We start from the raw sequence: 15,606 nt of genomic DNA, 5'->3' as shown, positions 1-15,606 counted from the left end.
CATGATCCACAGGTTGGGAAAGGTTGGAGATAAGCATACATTCCTTATTAAAGAGAGGTCCATATAAGAGTCCATGTGCATTTTGGATTTTCAAAACTGTCTGGCCAGTGTTAAACTAAGTAATCTACAACAGAAAGTGGAAAGTTCCACTCTGAGAACATCTACAGCTAAGCAAGTTCATTTTCATATGTTTCCACAATATAAACAAAATAATAACACACGTAGAACAGTAACTGCCAGAGTCCCTCTCTTGAGGTTTACAAAGTTTCCAGCTACAAGGTCTATTCCTATCTCATTAAGGGATTTCAAGTATTCACAGCAATTCAATTAAACAAAAATGAAGACATATTTCTTACATCCTTTGCAATTGAATTTAGCCAGTACTTGAACAAAAAATAACACTGTGCAACAGATTTGTGGCACATATACCGTCTGCATTGACACGCAAGGGCCTGATCCAGGAAAGATTTGCATGTGAGTTATCTTTATAAAAGACAATCAAGAAAGTCCCCTATTGCATCCAGACTAGAATCAGAACTGCAGTTTAATTGGAACTAGTGTCTAGGTCACCTGTACATCTGGGAAAGGCCTGGGAAAGGCCAACAGAAGTGCAACATCTCCATGAAGGAGCACATGAGAAATGCCAACAGCCTGAAGAATCAGGACATTTACCCAGAAAACAGAAAAATCCCTACTCTTAAGCTCTGAGCTAAATTCAGTGGAACAGGGGGCTGATTCTGGTTGTCCAGACTAGCTGGGCAAGAAGCCAGAAGGGGGCAAGAAACCAGAAACAAAGACCCAGCAGGTAGAACAGGGGCCCTCAGTAATCAGAGCCTGTCCCACAGCCCCTGAGAGCTTATAGTAACTGGGTTTAAACAAGAGATCATCACACAAGTTCTGGTAGCCAAACAAGTCCAAGCTTCCTGACTATGAAATCAATCAGCAGGTCAGGATCAGGTTCAGTGAGGGTAACCAGGCTCAGACACAGCCCTGTGACCACAGCACAGGTCCACAAGGATGAGGAAGGTCCCAGGTCATGCCACAAAAGCAGCTGATTGTTCAGTGTCTGGCACAGCAGGGCTCATGGCCTGGCAGGGGAGGGCTGTGGAACAGCTGGAGGTGAGGTTGGTCAGGGCCATCAATGTCCATCAGTGTCCACAGGGCCCTGACACTGGGCTGGGTATGTGAAGGGTCACCAGGCAGCAGTGTAATGGCCCCAGAATAAATTTTGTACTTAAAGAAAACTTTGATGGCACATTTAATTTTTTTCATGAATCAACAAATTTGATGAAAACTGCTTCCACAGAAAAAAAAGCCCCAATCTGCTGTAATTCCTGTCGCCACTCTATAAATACAGCCTTAATGAATCAAATTACTTGTAGCTTTAAAATAGAACTCGGCATACATCTAAATGCTTTGCTAAGCCAGGGCCTAAATACAATGTTGTGTTTGTTTTTGTGTTTGTCTCTTGTTTACAGATGGTGATGGACAAGGCAATACTTCTGCCAGATCTTTCCCTTTCACATGTGTTCAGAGCGGTCCACAGCCAGGATAAATTGATGCCGTTCCAACAAGGCCAATTTACACCAGCTGAAGATTCAGACCCACAGCTGTATTTGTGTAACCTCAATGCTGCATGAACACAGTTTTTCCATTATAAATATCTGTGTATATGATTCACAGAGTACAGTAAGTTTAAGCTTCAGCACATTAAATTATTCCAGACAATGGGCCCAACTGTCAACCCACTAGAAAATTAGCTAGATGTGTGACGTGACAAATAGCTTTGTATTTATATCAGAGCACCATTTCCAACATATTCACACTGAATGTTCCTACTAAATGCCAGAGTAAGAGATCTGTGTATTTTTTTCCTGACAGATATCAAGCCACAGCCATGCACAAAGCATGTGATTCCTATAATGTTGAACAAAGAAGGAAGAATTTTATTGTTGAAGATGGGAGAAAATTACAGCTCCCAAACAGATAAATATGACTAATGATATCTGGGCATATTTTATACGTCTGTGTTGTTTGCTTGCTTTTTGAAATATTGCACTGTTCCACCACACCTAATAACATCAAGCACTCAGGCATTCCTGGAAAGGATTTTCTGTTCCTTAAAATGGAAATGGCCTGTCCTGGGCACAGATCATCTACAGAGAACTTACTGTCTAAGTGCAAATTAATTCATTGGCTGAACATGAATTGTAATACTAAAAGATATAAACAGACAACAGTCTCGTGAATGCAAACCACAGTGTAAATTATGAAAACATCACAGTGGGTTCCCAGATGAGGGATCTTCTCAGTTTTCAGAAGAAATTTTCATTTGGTTGTAAAACGCCATAGAAGTTTGGTGACTTTATTATAGACCCTGGTTCTATTCCTGGCTGAATGTGTGACATTCCTGTCATTCCAAATAGCTGCCATGAAAAACAAAAACTGCCAGACGGGTGTTTACTGCTTTGTACCAGAATCATGGCATTTCCACTAGCAAACCTATCTATGTCTGAGACCCAAAGATACAGCTGTGGTGTAATCACAGGTTTAAAATCCTGACATGTCATGGCACTCTGTGGCTGGAGCTGAGATCTCTGCACAGATGGAAAGCAGAGGATATCAGCTTTCTGCTGGATTTTGGGGGGCCCAGCCCTCCTACCCCTGTGCACCGTCTGTTTCCCCATCCCATGAATCAACCGGTTCAATCATAGAATCATAGAATCATAGAATCAGCCAGGTTGGAAAGGACCTCTGAGATCATCAAGTCCAACCCTTGATCCATTACCATTGTGGTTACTAGGCCATGGCACTAAGTGCCACATCCAGTCTCATCCTAAAAACTTCCAGGGACAGAGAATCCACCACTTCCCTGGGCAGCCCATTCCAATGCCTGATGACCCTCTCTGTAAAGAATTTCTTCCTAATATCTAACCTAAACCTCCCCTGGCACAGCTTAAGACCATGCCCTCTTGTCTTGCTGATAGCTGCCTGGGAGAAGAGACCAACCCCCACCTGGCTACAACCTCCTTTCAGGGAGTTGTAGAGAGTGATGAGGTCTCCCCTGAGCCTCCTCTTCTCCAGGCTAAACAACCCCAGTTCCCTCAGCCTCTCCTTATAGGACTTGTACTCCAGTCCCTTCACCAGCCTCGTTGCTCTTCTCTGGACCTGCTCCAGCACCTCAATATCCTTCCTGAGCTGAGGGGCCCAGAACTGGACACAGTACTCCAGGTGTGGCCTCACCAGCGCTGAGTACAGGGGAAGAATCTCTTCCCTGGACCTGTTGGCCACACTGTTCCTGATACAGGCCAGGATGGCATTGGCCTTATTGGCTACCTGAACTGGCTCATGTTCAGCTGGCTCATGTTCAGCTTCCAGTCAATCCAAACTCCCAGGTCCCTTTCTGCCTGGCCACTCTCCAGCCACTCTGTGTCCAGCCTGTAGCACTCCATGGGGTTGTTGTGGCCAAAGTGCACTCGGCCTTGTTGAACCTCATCCCATAGGAATCAGCCCAACTCTCCAGTCTGTCCAGGTCCCTCTGCAGAGCCCTCATGCCTTCCAGCTGATCGACACTCCCCTCCAGCTTGGTGTCATCTGCAAATTTACTAATTTACTAATGGTACACTCAATCCTCTCATCTAAATCATCAATAAAGATATTAAACAGAGCTGGGCCCAACACTGATCCTTGGGGGACATCACTGGTGACCAGCCACCAGCTGGACGCAGTACCGTTCACCACCACTCTCTGGGCCCGGCCCAATGTTTTCCTCAATGCTAGCAAAGCTGCGGAGCTGGGACAACAGTGTCCTCATCTGGTGCGGGGGCATAGGTGGCTCCACAGGTGGCACTGGGTCTCGCTGCCCTCTCAGTATCCCCCTGGATTTCATGAGGTGGCCTCTCCTCCCAGGGGGGAGAACCACCACACGCCAGAGCCTGACCATGGTGCCAAAACACCCATCAGCCAGAGAACACCTGAATACAAGGTGCTAGGGAAATAAAATGATGGCTGCTGAGGGCTGGAGACACTCTGTGGGGTCTCACCTGGGGGACAGTGAGTGGCTCATGCCAGGGCAGGGACTGTAAGGAACAGCAGATGAAAAGATGTAAGAATCAGAGAATAGTTGTAACAGTAGCAGAAAGAAATTTACACAAATATTATCCCTGCCCCATCATCCCACCAAAAAAGTTTTAATGGACTGGGTATAAACCAAGACAAAATTAAGGGAAATTGAATTTGGGGAAGAGTAGGTGTTTATGGCATTGCATTCTGGTTTTTCCTTTTAACACCCAAATTAAGAGCAGACATTTGTGTTCATTAGCAATAAATTGAGCAAAATTCCTCAACTCAAGACTGTTTCCTTTATGACACCTCTTCAGCACCTGTGTAGGACACAAGGCATCCAGGACTTTGATGCCAAATAATACAGAGGGGCCTTGCAAGACATGAAGATTGAAGACAATATTTTTGAATTAGTTTCCATCATGATATGTGCATGATATGTAAGATGCAAAGACAGAATGATGTGGTTTAAAATGACACTGATACTTCTGGAGGTGATCCACAGACCATGCTCCTGGTTTTTCCTCTTAAAAAACCCTCACCAACTCCTGGGGAGGCAACCTCTCAGCTGCACACCCACCTTTATCTGTTCCCTATAAATAGATATGAAGCATAATTTAAGATACACTTTTAAAATCCCAAGCTCTGCCAAGTGTGGGCCATTGAAAGCATTTCAGCCAGGCCAGGAAGACATTAATTTAGAAATAATCACATGGCTACATCTGAAAGATGCTGCACAGTAAGTCTGTGAACCTCATGCACAGTTTAATTACATTATTTCCTGACAGCTAGTCTCTTATCACCTAACCTTCTTGAAGATCAAAGCAATAAATTAAAAAAAGGAGCTTTCTTCTCTTATTCTGTATGTGCTGGCCTCTCTCTTTTTTTCTAGAAGTGTGGGCTTTGTTGCCCTTTAGAGCATTTGGGTCTTCTAGTCTTCATTAGATAAAACAGAACTTAATGCTTAAAATATGCTATAATCATCCTTAAAAATGAGGTTTAGGTCTGTGTTCAGATGCCAAAACAGATTCTTGTGCCATACTGATCAGGAGAGCATTCCTGTGCCTCCCAGCGGTGCCAAGTTGGAGATGCTGAAGCGGTCTTGAAATGCTCCCTATCAAAATTGGCAAGCAAAAGAAAGAGGAAATTTCTGCAAATGCAAAAATACTCCACCAGAACATACTGCCTTCAATTATTTTTGGACCCATTTTAATGTTCATGGAGGAAGCAAGAGGAATAGTAACTGCGTATCCAGTGTCGGCAGCAGGAAACTACAAATAGCAGAGCACACCATGTTCCAGCTCCAGCAGCGGCAGAGCCGTTTCCTTACAGTCAGGAGTGGACGGGCTGTGAGGCGGCTGCTGCCAGAGCCTGGAAACATAAAGCAGGAACTACGCCATCCCTCGGATAATGTTCTGCCCTCTTACACCGAAAGGTCAGGAGTGTGTTGGATGATCCAGTGTAAATGGGATAGAAGGTGTCCCCTGGTGCTGTAACTATGCTATAGGGCACGCTTAGCACGAAGGAAATGCGCAAGGCTTCCTCATCCCGAGCTGCAGCAGCGGAGAGAGGCATTGTTATTGCTTTTACGTTCCCATTGAAAAGACCAGGTTCAATTCCAAGTGCTGTGGAGGCAACATATTTAGCTGCCAGCAAAAATAATTAAAAAAACAAAACAAAACAAAAACAAACCACCAGATTTGGCAGCGTGGAACAGGGCAGAATGAATTTAAAAAGAAAGAAGGAAAGCACTAAGATATCTATATTACACATCAGATTGGGGCTCCTACTGCAGGACAGGCTTTCTCTGTGACAGGAGGCAAGGCAGTTAACCCCTGTGGTTTTTAATTCCCGATTTTTAGCTTTGAACTTTGCATCCTTTGTACTTCCATTTTGCTGCTCCAAAGCCAATCCAGATCAACAGAAATCAGTGTCTGGCAGATGACTGCCCTTCATGATGGACAGCTGTCCACATCTGAAAAATCAGTACAAATGCCTTCAGAAGATTCTTAATGTGCTTTGCTTCTGGAGTCTGAACTCAGGTCATGGAAGTGTGAAGGGAGGAAGTTTGTACCCTCAGAGCTGTCAAATCAGCAACTGACTCATTGCAGGAGAAACAGAAATGTCAGTGGTAGGCTCCAAAAGGGGTCCTGCCCCCTTCACCACAGGGAAAGAAATGATGGTTGCAGCAATGGTAGGTGACATTCACCCTAGAATAACAGCCATAAGGAAGAGGATTTCTGATATATATTTACCCTGTTCCCTGTATTGCTCTGCTCAGCAGGCAAGGCAATCCCACACTTCCTCAAACCAGATGGCAAAACAGGGTTTGTAGCTGCTTTCAGTTGTAGGAGCAGCACAAAGCAGTTGGTATGTACTTGTGAATTTGTCCCGTGGTTGTTAGCTTTGTCCCCAAGCTTTCTACTGATGGATGGAAAGGCAGAAAAGCAAACGTTCACAATGCTAACGGCACACAGGGAAAGACCCCCTGTGGTCTTGACTGATAAATAGGAAAGTAGCAGAATACAAGCTTGACACAATGAAAGCTTCTTTGGAATATCATTAATAATGAAGACTTTTTGCTTTTACAGTCCAATTAGCAGAACTGAGCTCTGTTTGTGCTTTAAGGAAAGTTGAAAACTTCTATAATTATCTCCTGATCTTGCAAAAATCTGTGTGGTTTTTTTTTCCTACAGGTACCAAGAACAGGATCTTATTAAGTGTGACTAGCAGTGGTCAAAATAATGAACACTTCCCACAGAGCCCACCATGATTACTTCCCGCTCCAGCAACTCTTCACTCTAGATTGGGGACAACAAATTGTGGATGGCATTAACAACCTGTCAGAAGCTGATTTCATATTAAACAGAGCAGATGTCAGCTCACTGCATCTTTAATTCAGAGCTACAGCCTGCAAAGACTGCAAGTCCCGACATGCAGGTTCCTGAACTGAGAGATATGGGCTATGCAGGATTCATCTTCCTCTTAAAGGTGAAGGATTTTTCAAATAATTTATCCTTGTAGATGCTGGAGAGGATTTACCTCGACAGTTCCCCAATGATTCTTTTGTGTCCACGACTAGGTGAGGGAAATTGCAGATTTGACACAGTTTAGCTGCCACTCTGAAAGCCTTCCAAAATGAAGGTGCTGATCCCACTATGAAATCTCTTTAGCACATGACATGTATGCTCATAGCATCAAAAGGAACTGCCAGTACACACTCTGTGCACAACCACCCTGGTTATAACATTTTTTCTGCTTCTAGGCCAACTTTGTTCTTTTATTTGTTTTATTAAAAAAAAAAAATTAAATTCTGAGAGCCAGCAAACCCAGTAATTTGGGAAATCCATGAGCCAAAGCCCTGTTACGTTACCACAGAGCTTCATAAAAAAAATCAGTAAAGATGTATTCAGAACATCATACTGTCTATTCAGCTGCACTGAACACCTCATAGGTGCTTACCCATGACAGAGAGCACCAATGTGCTTCAAGACAAAGCAGGAGCAGCACTCAGTAGTAAGAATTCCATTATTTTAAAATGCAGGAAGGAAAAAGAAAAAGAAACACAACAAAGAACACATTTGAATAAACACTGAAAATTAATGAAAACCTGCTACAATAGAGTTATTGCTACATGCTTTCAATTCTCACCTGTTTTTTAGAACCTTCTTTGTTCTAAGATGTGTGAAGTAATTAAGTAAAACTGATTAGAGCTGGCATACATTCATTTGAGGAAATAAACAGATTTTTAGAATTGAATATACAGTTTCCCTCTTTGATATGAACTTCCCGTGTTGATCCTTTGTGCTTGATTGGTGCTATCAGAAAAGTCTTGCTCAAAACAGCTGAAGTGAAGCCGAATATTTGCAGTATCGTATTAAAGCAACCCAAACCATGTGTGCATATATATCTGTATTCAGTAGGAATGTTTCCATTCCCTTACATCTCCAAGAGCATTCTACAAGTGAAAATATGCACTTCTTTGCTTGAAACAACCAATACCACAGTCAAATTCAGGGCCTTATTATGCTACATGCCAAATAAACAAGCACTTAACTATTGTTTATACACCTAGCTCAGTCTCAATTTAAGCCTCCTTTCCATATCACCTATATAATAATTTTTCTAACATTTTAAGATCTGATATTGTAAGACAGTGTCTGCCAATTCAACAATTTAGGAACCTATCTGCACCTATTTTCTGTGGTCTGCCTGGTATTGGAAATTCTGTGTCAGGGCAAACACTTCATGTTGAACACGAGGCCTATCCTCTCCTCTGCTTTAGCTTTAGAGTGGGCTTAAGTACAAAGGATGGGACAAGATGATCTTCTATTCACATGGCAGCTTATTTAAGCTGCTGGCTGACTTTCCTTCACAACATTGGCATCCCAAGTCTGATTTTATGAACAGTTGTCTAGTGAGAATCTCTATAGCAAAAAAAAAAGGTACCATATGTTAAGGGAAACTTCAGAGTATAAAAGAAAGCATTTTTCACTGGCAATATGAGGGAGAAGATGCCAGGTTTGGAAACAAGGTTTCCAGAGAGAACAGACACTATGTGCTCTGTTCAAGAGTCCATAGCATGAGAAGAGACAAAGATGCCAAGGCAATTTAAAATACTTAGACTAAATGTTCCTCTTGAGCAACATCTACTCCAAATCCACAAATGTAGAGATCTGTATATTCCTTCTCTATGATAAAAATGAGAACCAATTGTGTCAAGAACACTTTCAAAGCTTGTTGTTCTTATATTAGGAGTATTTCAAGCGCTGGAAAATCAGGCTGCCCATGATGTTGCAAATGTGTACTAACACAACTGGAATACTGGAGGGGGAGGCACCAACATGGACAGACAAAAACATGGTCTTACTACCATAAGCAGGTGGCAGTGGCTAATCCTGCCACCGGCAGGGCTGGAGCCACAGTCAGAAACCTTTACCAGAGCATGATACACTTTCTGGCTCAGTCAGTGCCTGTCAGGGGGAGCTCTTACAAACACCATGAGTCCTTCACTGATTTCAGTAGAAGCTGAGACTCTCTCTGTTGTACAGGACCAGGTCTCTGTCTTCTTAGCAGAAAACTCAGGGAGACCTCAAGCAACAAAATGCAATCAGATCAGGGATACAGCTAAAACTGGCCTAAAACTGAGTGTTTTCACCCAACGAAGAGGGAAGTAGATACTTTGGTCTGAGAGGGGTAGGTACCAACAACAAATTGGTCCTCTCAGAATGCCTTTTCTGAGACCATGGGTAAGAGATTTAATTTATGCTTAATGGTAAATTCTTGGTCACTCTTCTCATAAAGCCCTCTGCCAACACATGCCTGTTCACAAACACAGACTGCCAGTTCACTGCCTTTCCCAGACAGTATCTATACCCCAAGGCCCTGTCCTTTCTCTGCACAGACATTTGGAATGGGCTAAGGGTAAAAGAAACATGCTTAAATGAGCCTCACTTGGACCCTCAGTCAAATGTCTGTGCAGAAGGCACTAAGCTCATTGACTCCTTTTATTGCAGAAGTCTTACAGAGCTTACCCCAGGTCTAACAACACCCCCCGTGCTCAAAATCTCCAGGAAAGCTCCTTACTGTGACGCTCACTGTGCTGTTGTGATATCCATGGTGTAAGTACTTACATGGAAAATCCAGGGCATGCTGAGTTCTGCACACCAATGTGGTATTCACATAACTTAAATGAAATCTAAATCCTATACAAAAATCCATGCCTAATCCATGATTATTATGCCTGTATGATTATTACTGTTAACTGTTAAATACCATTCATTCAGTAACAAATCCTTTCACAGTGAAACAGCACCCAGGGCAAATGTACTTCTCCTTGACGCAAGGAGCTAAGGATGTGCTCTCATTCTTAATCTTGATTCTGGTTCTGTCCCCTCTTAATATGCTTCCTGCTTTCTCCCCAGTCCTAATTAACCACCTCCCCAGAACTCATTCATTTTGTATTCATTTCACATATGACAGCTCCCTCTGTCAGCTTCTCAGTACTCTTCTCGTTGGCTTCCCACTCTCCTTCCCTGGGACACATCCCTCTTACAGTAATTTCTAAGCCAATAATTCACATGAAATCTTGGAGGCAATTGTATATCTGGCACATAGCACAGATCAAAGAAACCGAGCGCTTCCTGCAGTGAAATAAGAGAGGAGAAATGGTCCTTCACTGAGTGGATTTTATCTTAGTCAGAGGAGTCTGTCCCAGGTGCTGTGCCTGTTGACATTATCTGGATCCTTAAGGGTTAATGGGACATTGCAAACAGAAAAACTCTATTGTTTGCTTATGTATCACTTTGAGGGTCTCTTGATACTCCTAAAGGAAAAAAAGAAAAATTGAGGTGATGGGAAATGTAGAAGAAAGTGAAGATGTTGCTAGAAAGATAATCTTTTTAGTCTTTCTTGTGCTGCTTTTCCAGAAAGTCAACTAAGACCCATTTCTATGAAATGCTTCCCCACACATCACTTGACTAGAGGAGCAGTTACAATTGCTCTACTTAATGGACTGTAATAAAATGAACTGCCTTCTATTAGCAAGAAGGATCACACAATCAGATTTGTAATGCATTTTATTACAGAACATACAGCATCAGAATTTTTAAGTGCAGTAGAGGGGAAGAAATGTATGAAACAGTTAAAGTGAGTATCATACAGACACAAATATACTGATAGTTTTCCTTCTCTCAAACATCAAGATATCAGTGTTTTTTCTTAAAGCCATCTTTTCTCACCTAAACCACACCATAAATTTCCACATTTTACATTCTATTATCCATCAAAGCCATCTTGCATCTTTTTACATGAAGAGTAGCTTGCAGAGCATTCCTTCCTTCTGAGGAACACGAACCTTTGGCAGGTGTAATACTTCAATAACAACATGAGCATGGTTCACACACTCAGATTATATACTTCTCAGATACTCTTCTCCCTCCACTGTATTTGCTGTGGAGCTAGAGCTTCTCTGTATTTTTCTAGACTAAATCTGTCTGGTCTTAAGTGACATTCTAAAGAAGGAACTCCTAAATTTTGTCTAACACTTCAGTGTGGGTATATTGTTAGTTAATGGCTATCTTGTGCTTCTGCTGAAAATCAGTAGAAGTCTTCCCAATACTTTCACGGGGGATTGGAATAGGATACTGGACAGCAATCTAGTATAGATGACATATCTGTGATTTTCCTCCTTGAGAAACCAAATGCCAAATTATTTATTTCACTACATTGGGGCCGAGTTTAATAGCACTTATCCAGTAAAATAACATATCAGTTCCCTTATTGAAGGAAATCTGACTGAGGAAGAGGCCTGAAGCAGGTGCGAGAAAGGAGGGACACAGTGTGTGCTGTTCAGTGCCATGGTCTCACTGCCCACACTTGCAAAGGGAGCAGGATGCAGGAGAATTGCTGCAACTGTTACTGCACCCTATTTCCCCCTCAATCGTTTTGCTTATAGCCCCCTCCAAACTTGTCTTCTATCTATGAACTTTGCATTGGTAATCTCCAGTCACTCTTGTGCTCACTGCCCAATCACTCACACTCCAATCACTGTTGTGCTCGCTGCCATTCCAGCTGGTCACATCACCTGGGAAATGGGAGCAACAGCTGCTGTGGGGTATGAGCTGCAAGCCGTTTTTGCTTCCCACTCCCTCTCACTGCAGCCACCTGCAGAGCAGCAGCACCACGGCAGCCCCCAGCAGCCAGCACAGCTTCCCAGAGCCTACTCCACAGGGAAAATCACAGGCAGAGCTGTGTTTTTTCAAAGGGAAGCTTTGGTGTACATGAGGCAGTTGGTTTTGACTGCAAGCCTGCTGCTTCACTGCTCCTTGAAGACTAGATGTGGCCTGTGGTTTGCCACTAGACTTTCTACAAAGCTGGCCTGATCCAAATAAAATGTTTCTCCCACCGCAAACTTCCAGTGAAATTCACTTGTGGCATTTTCTAACTACCATTGCCATCTTTTGGAGTTAGCCTTTGTGTAGTGGATGGGAAGTCAGGAAGCAGAAGGGGAGGTGAGGACAGAGAGAACGTGCAAAGCCCCCTCTGCCTCCTGTTGGGGCTGACCCCAGTGGTGTTAGAGCAGCCTCCTCTTTGCTCTGCTGTGACAAGTTTACAGTGGAGAATCTCAGTTCAGTCCAGCTGGTGACTATACTGTTTATACTTAATGTGGACATTGCTGATTACATCATGATAGCTGTTTTTCATTCACATACATGCCAGGGTAGTAAAATTGATATGTAATCAACCCAGAATGATGTGGAAATTCCTACAAAAAGTCAAATTGGGTGCCAGTTACAAATGATTTCCAGAAAAGCTGGAAAGTACAGCGTGTAAGGATAATTTTTTGTCTTTTTTTGGTATTTATTCAAGTGCAAAACATGTGGACTCTTGCCTGAATTAGTCTCCCTGTCCAGATTTCAACCAACCAATTATCATTTCTCAGATAGTTCTAATAGTTGTATCTACGCAGATCGTGGGTTTTTTGTTTCAAACAATATTCAGTTTAGACTGGGCTACATTTTTTAAAGTTACTGGTGACTAAAAATATTTTCCCTGTTACCCAGTAAAAACATAGTGAAGCCTCAGTTCTAGTTTCAAAATTATATGTATGTACATACGTATTTCTATATTAGTTGGTGAGGAATAAATTTGTTGAACAGAGCTATGCCAGCAGCTGAAATGTGTTATTTATCAGCAGATCATTACAGTCAGCACTGCACAGCATGTGAACTTCCTCACACCCCTCTGCCAAAGCTCCCCATGTGGCTGACCTGCCTGCTGACTTGAGCTTCAAGGAGCTTCCAGTCCCCATCTGGGGATTCAATCTCACTGCACTGCTTCTGCCTATGTGAGAGCTCCACTTCTCCCCTCCCTTGGCCCCAGTACAGGAAAATAAAATCCTAAAGGCCTGACTTAGAGACAAAGTTTCTCCATAGACAGCTTTGCTCTCATTCACTGATCTGAGTGGGAGAAACCCAGGCTGTGATTGCCACCCATTCCGCTTATTTGCCAATGATAGGAGTTGTTCAGCACACAACTCTACAGACTTCTCTAAGTTGTAATACCTGTAGTTTGTATGATTTGTGTGTCAAGGCAATGACTGCCATTTCTAATAGTTCCAACAGAGGGGATCTATAGGAGGAAAAAACCTGAATTGATTTGCTTGGAACATTTGGGGTGCTTTAATACTAAAGGGTTCAAAAATTAACATACCTTAAAATACTCTGTGTTTTTAGTTCTTGTGTCCCTTTTTTTTTTTTTCTATCCCAGTTTTGAGAACTTTTCAGGCAATGAGGACACCTGAAATTTTTGAAATCAGAGATGTCAAGAAAATGGAAAGTCCTTGTTCGTTTTCTCCTTATTAGAACAGGTTTCCTGAAATATCATCCAATGAGTATACAGAGATATTTAAAAAAAAAACCAAACAATCTAAAACCTTGTTTATATTCAGAATTTTATGTTGGAATTTGAGCTTTCACAGGGTATTAGAGTTGTCATTTGGTTAGAACTAAATGACGTATCCAGGTTAGATGGAAAGAGCTGCACCTCTCCCTGGGAGATGAAGAGTATCCTGGCTCTGCTACCACACCTACGTGTAGAGCGTAAAGTGCAACTGAGCAAATGGACGTACTTGGAAACTCTAAAATTCAATACACAGACACACCGGTGGCTATTTCTACAGTGGAGACAGTGCTCAGACTTGATTTAGCTCTGAACATTTTATGAAACAAGTACTTTCCAGTCTGAGATGATCAGACTACTTCAAAGAGACCTGCAAAAGGCAGCTACATGGAAAAGGCACATCAATATTTTACATCAGTCTACGCGTGTGAAATGTGAAGTTAAAGGGTCTGCAACCTTTCCTGGAAGAGTTTAGGGACTCTCCAACTGGGGAGGTTAAAAGGACAGATTTGAAAGTATAAAACAACAAAATATTTTCTATTCTTTGGGAAAATGTAGCAGTCAAGGAAAGGCAAGCAGAGCCAAAGCAGAGAGAAGCCAAATCAAGACTGTGTGCTTACTTAATGTGAGGTAGATGAATAAGAGACATCAAGAATACCAGAATGCCAGTTTTGTCAAACAGGAGTCACTCAAGATGGACAGTGTTACAAAGGCAGGAATCACATTCTCACTGCTTCTTCCTTCACCTCAAAGGTTTCACCTTTTTGTTGACTTGCCTAAACCTTACACTTAACAACCTCAGAATAACGTGCAAAGATTGTAGCTGTCACACTGCCAGACTTACATCACACCATCCTTTTATTCCTGTTCAGGAGGTAAAAGGGAAACATACTGGAGACTTCCTTCAACACTACAGAACAGTGCTCGGCAACAAGAACTTCTCGGACATTGACTTGATCTGAGAGGCTTTCAGCTTATAACTTTATTCATCACAACAACTTCCTAAATATTAATAATTTACTAATAATATTAGTGAATCACAATCATAAATTTAAAAATTATGTTAGTAAGTAGCAGTCATCTGAATAATCCCAAAGAAACTGAAAATCTAAACTGGACCACTGAAATACAACCACTGCTGGGAAGCACAGAATTGAGTGATCTCCTTACAGCACCTGACACACAAGGAAAAGGGAGAAGAAACTGGAGCATTTGGAATTAAAATTCTGTCCTTATACATTCTTGAGTGATGCTGCAGTGACTCTTATTTTGGTGGGGTTCATCTGAATTCAAGGTTTTCCCAAGGAGGATTGATTATACAGTGATGGAGCCTTTTCAGTCTTAACATGTCTTAGAGATATTTAGTACATGCATTGAAAAACAATGTCACGTGTGTTGCTCTGCACTACTGAAGATTATGTTTGTTTCAGCAATGTGCTTTTCCCTGATGTTTTAAAATAATACTAACTTGTAGCTGATTAAAAAAACCATCTTTAGTGAGATCCCCCTGGGTCTGTCCAGGCAGACACACTAGTGAAACAACTGGATAATACATTAAGAAGAGAAGATTCACAGATTGGTGTTTTTGATGGATGTACAGACTAGATCTGAGAGCTTAGTACCTTCCACTGAGAATGCCCTACCTCTCTGGCCTAGAATTTTAAATGTGCAGGAAAGACTTCTCACAAAACCACCTAAGAAAGTGTCAAGCATTCCTGCATTAAGAAAGCCAAGACCCTGGCACAACACAATTTTTATAAAGTAAATTCTCAAAACCTGTACTTGCATGTGCTTCCAGAGACAGACAAAAACTTCGAGTAGTAAGGAGCACACTTTACTGTGTATTAGTGAAATTTGTACATGCTGCTGTTTGTGAGACTTGGTTTGGGAACTCTGGCTGGTTTTTAGCCACCCTTTTCAACAAACATGACAAGCTGCTATGCTTTGCTTGCAGGGGACTTCCTTATCTAATATAGGTTCCTGAATTAGTATCTTCTGAAGAGGCAGGAAATGAGGATGTGGTACTGTACACCTGTGAAACTATAGCTTCCTAAGTCCCTGTTACTTACCTGTACTTCTGCTGCTCTACATACTTTTGTATATTGTATTGCATTTCAAGACACACTACATGTATTCAGGCTG

At 42.2% G+C, this 15,606-nt stretch overlaps 1 protein-coding gene across 8 annotated transcripts in view; it reads right to left on the bottom strand.

Annotated features, from left to right (window-relative positions):
* The window catches only part of KALRN (kalirin RhoGEF kinase), a 508,531-nt gene that overhangs the window by 286,685 nt on the left and 206,240 nt on the right, over positions 1–15,606 (bottom strand). The gene's annotated exons all lie outside the window — the stretch shown is intronic.

The sequence above is a fragment of the Pipra filicauda genome, unplaced genomic scaffold, assembly GCF_003945595.2.
Source record: "Pipra filicauda isolate LSUMZ 115617 unplaced genomic scaffold, ASM394559v2 scaffold10_size6260569_pilon, whole genome shotgun sequence".
NCBI lineage: Eukaryota > Metazoa > Chordata > Aves > Passeriformes > Pipridae > Pipra > Pipra filicauda.
Note: the sequence above shows the minus strand (reverse complement) of the source record. Positions and strands in the feature narration are given on the sequence as shown.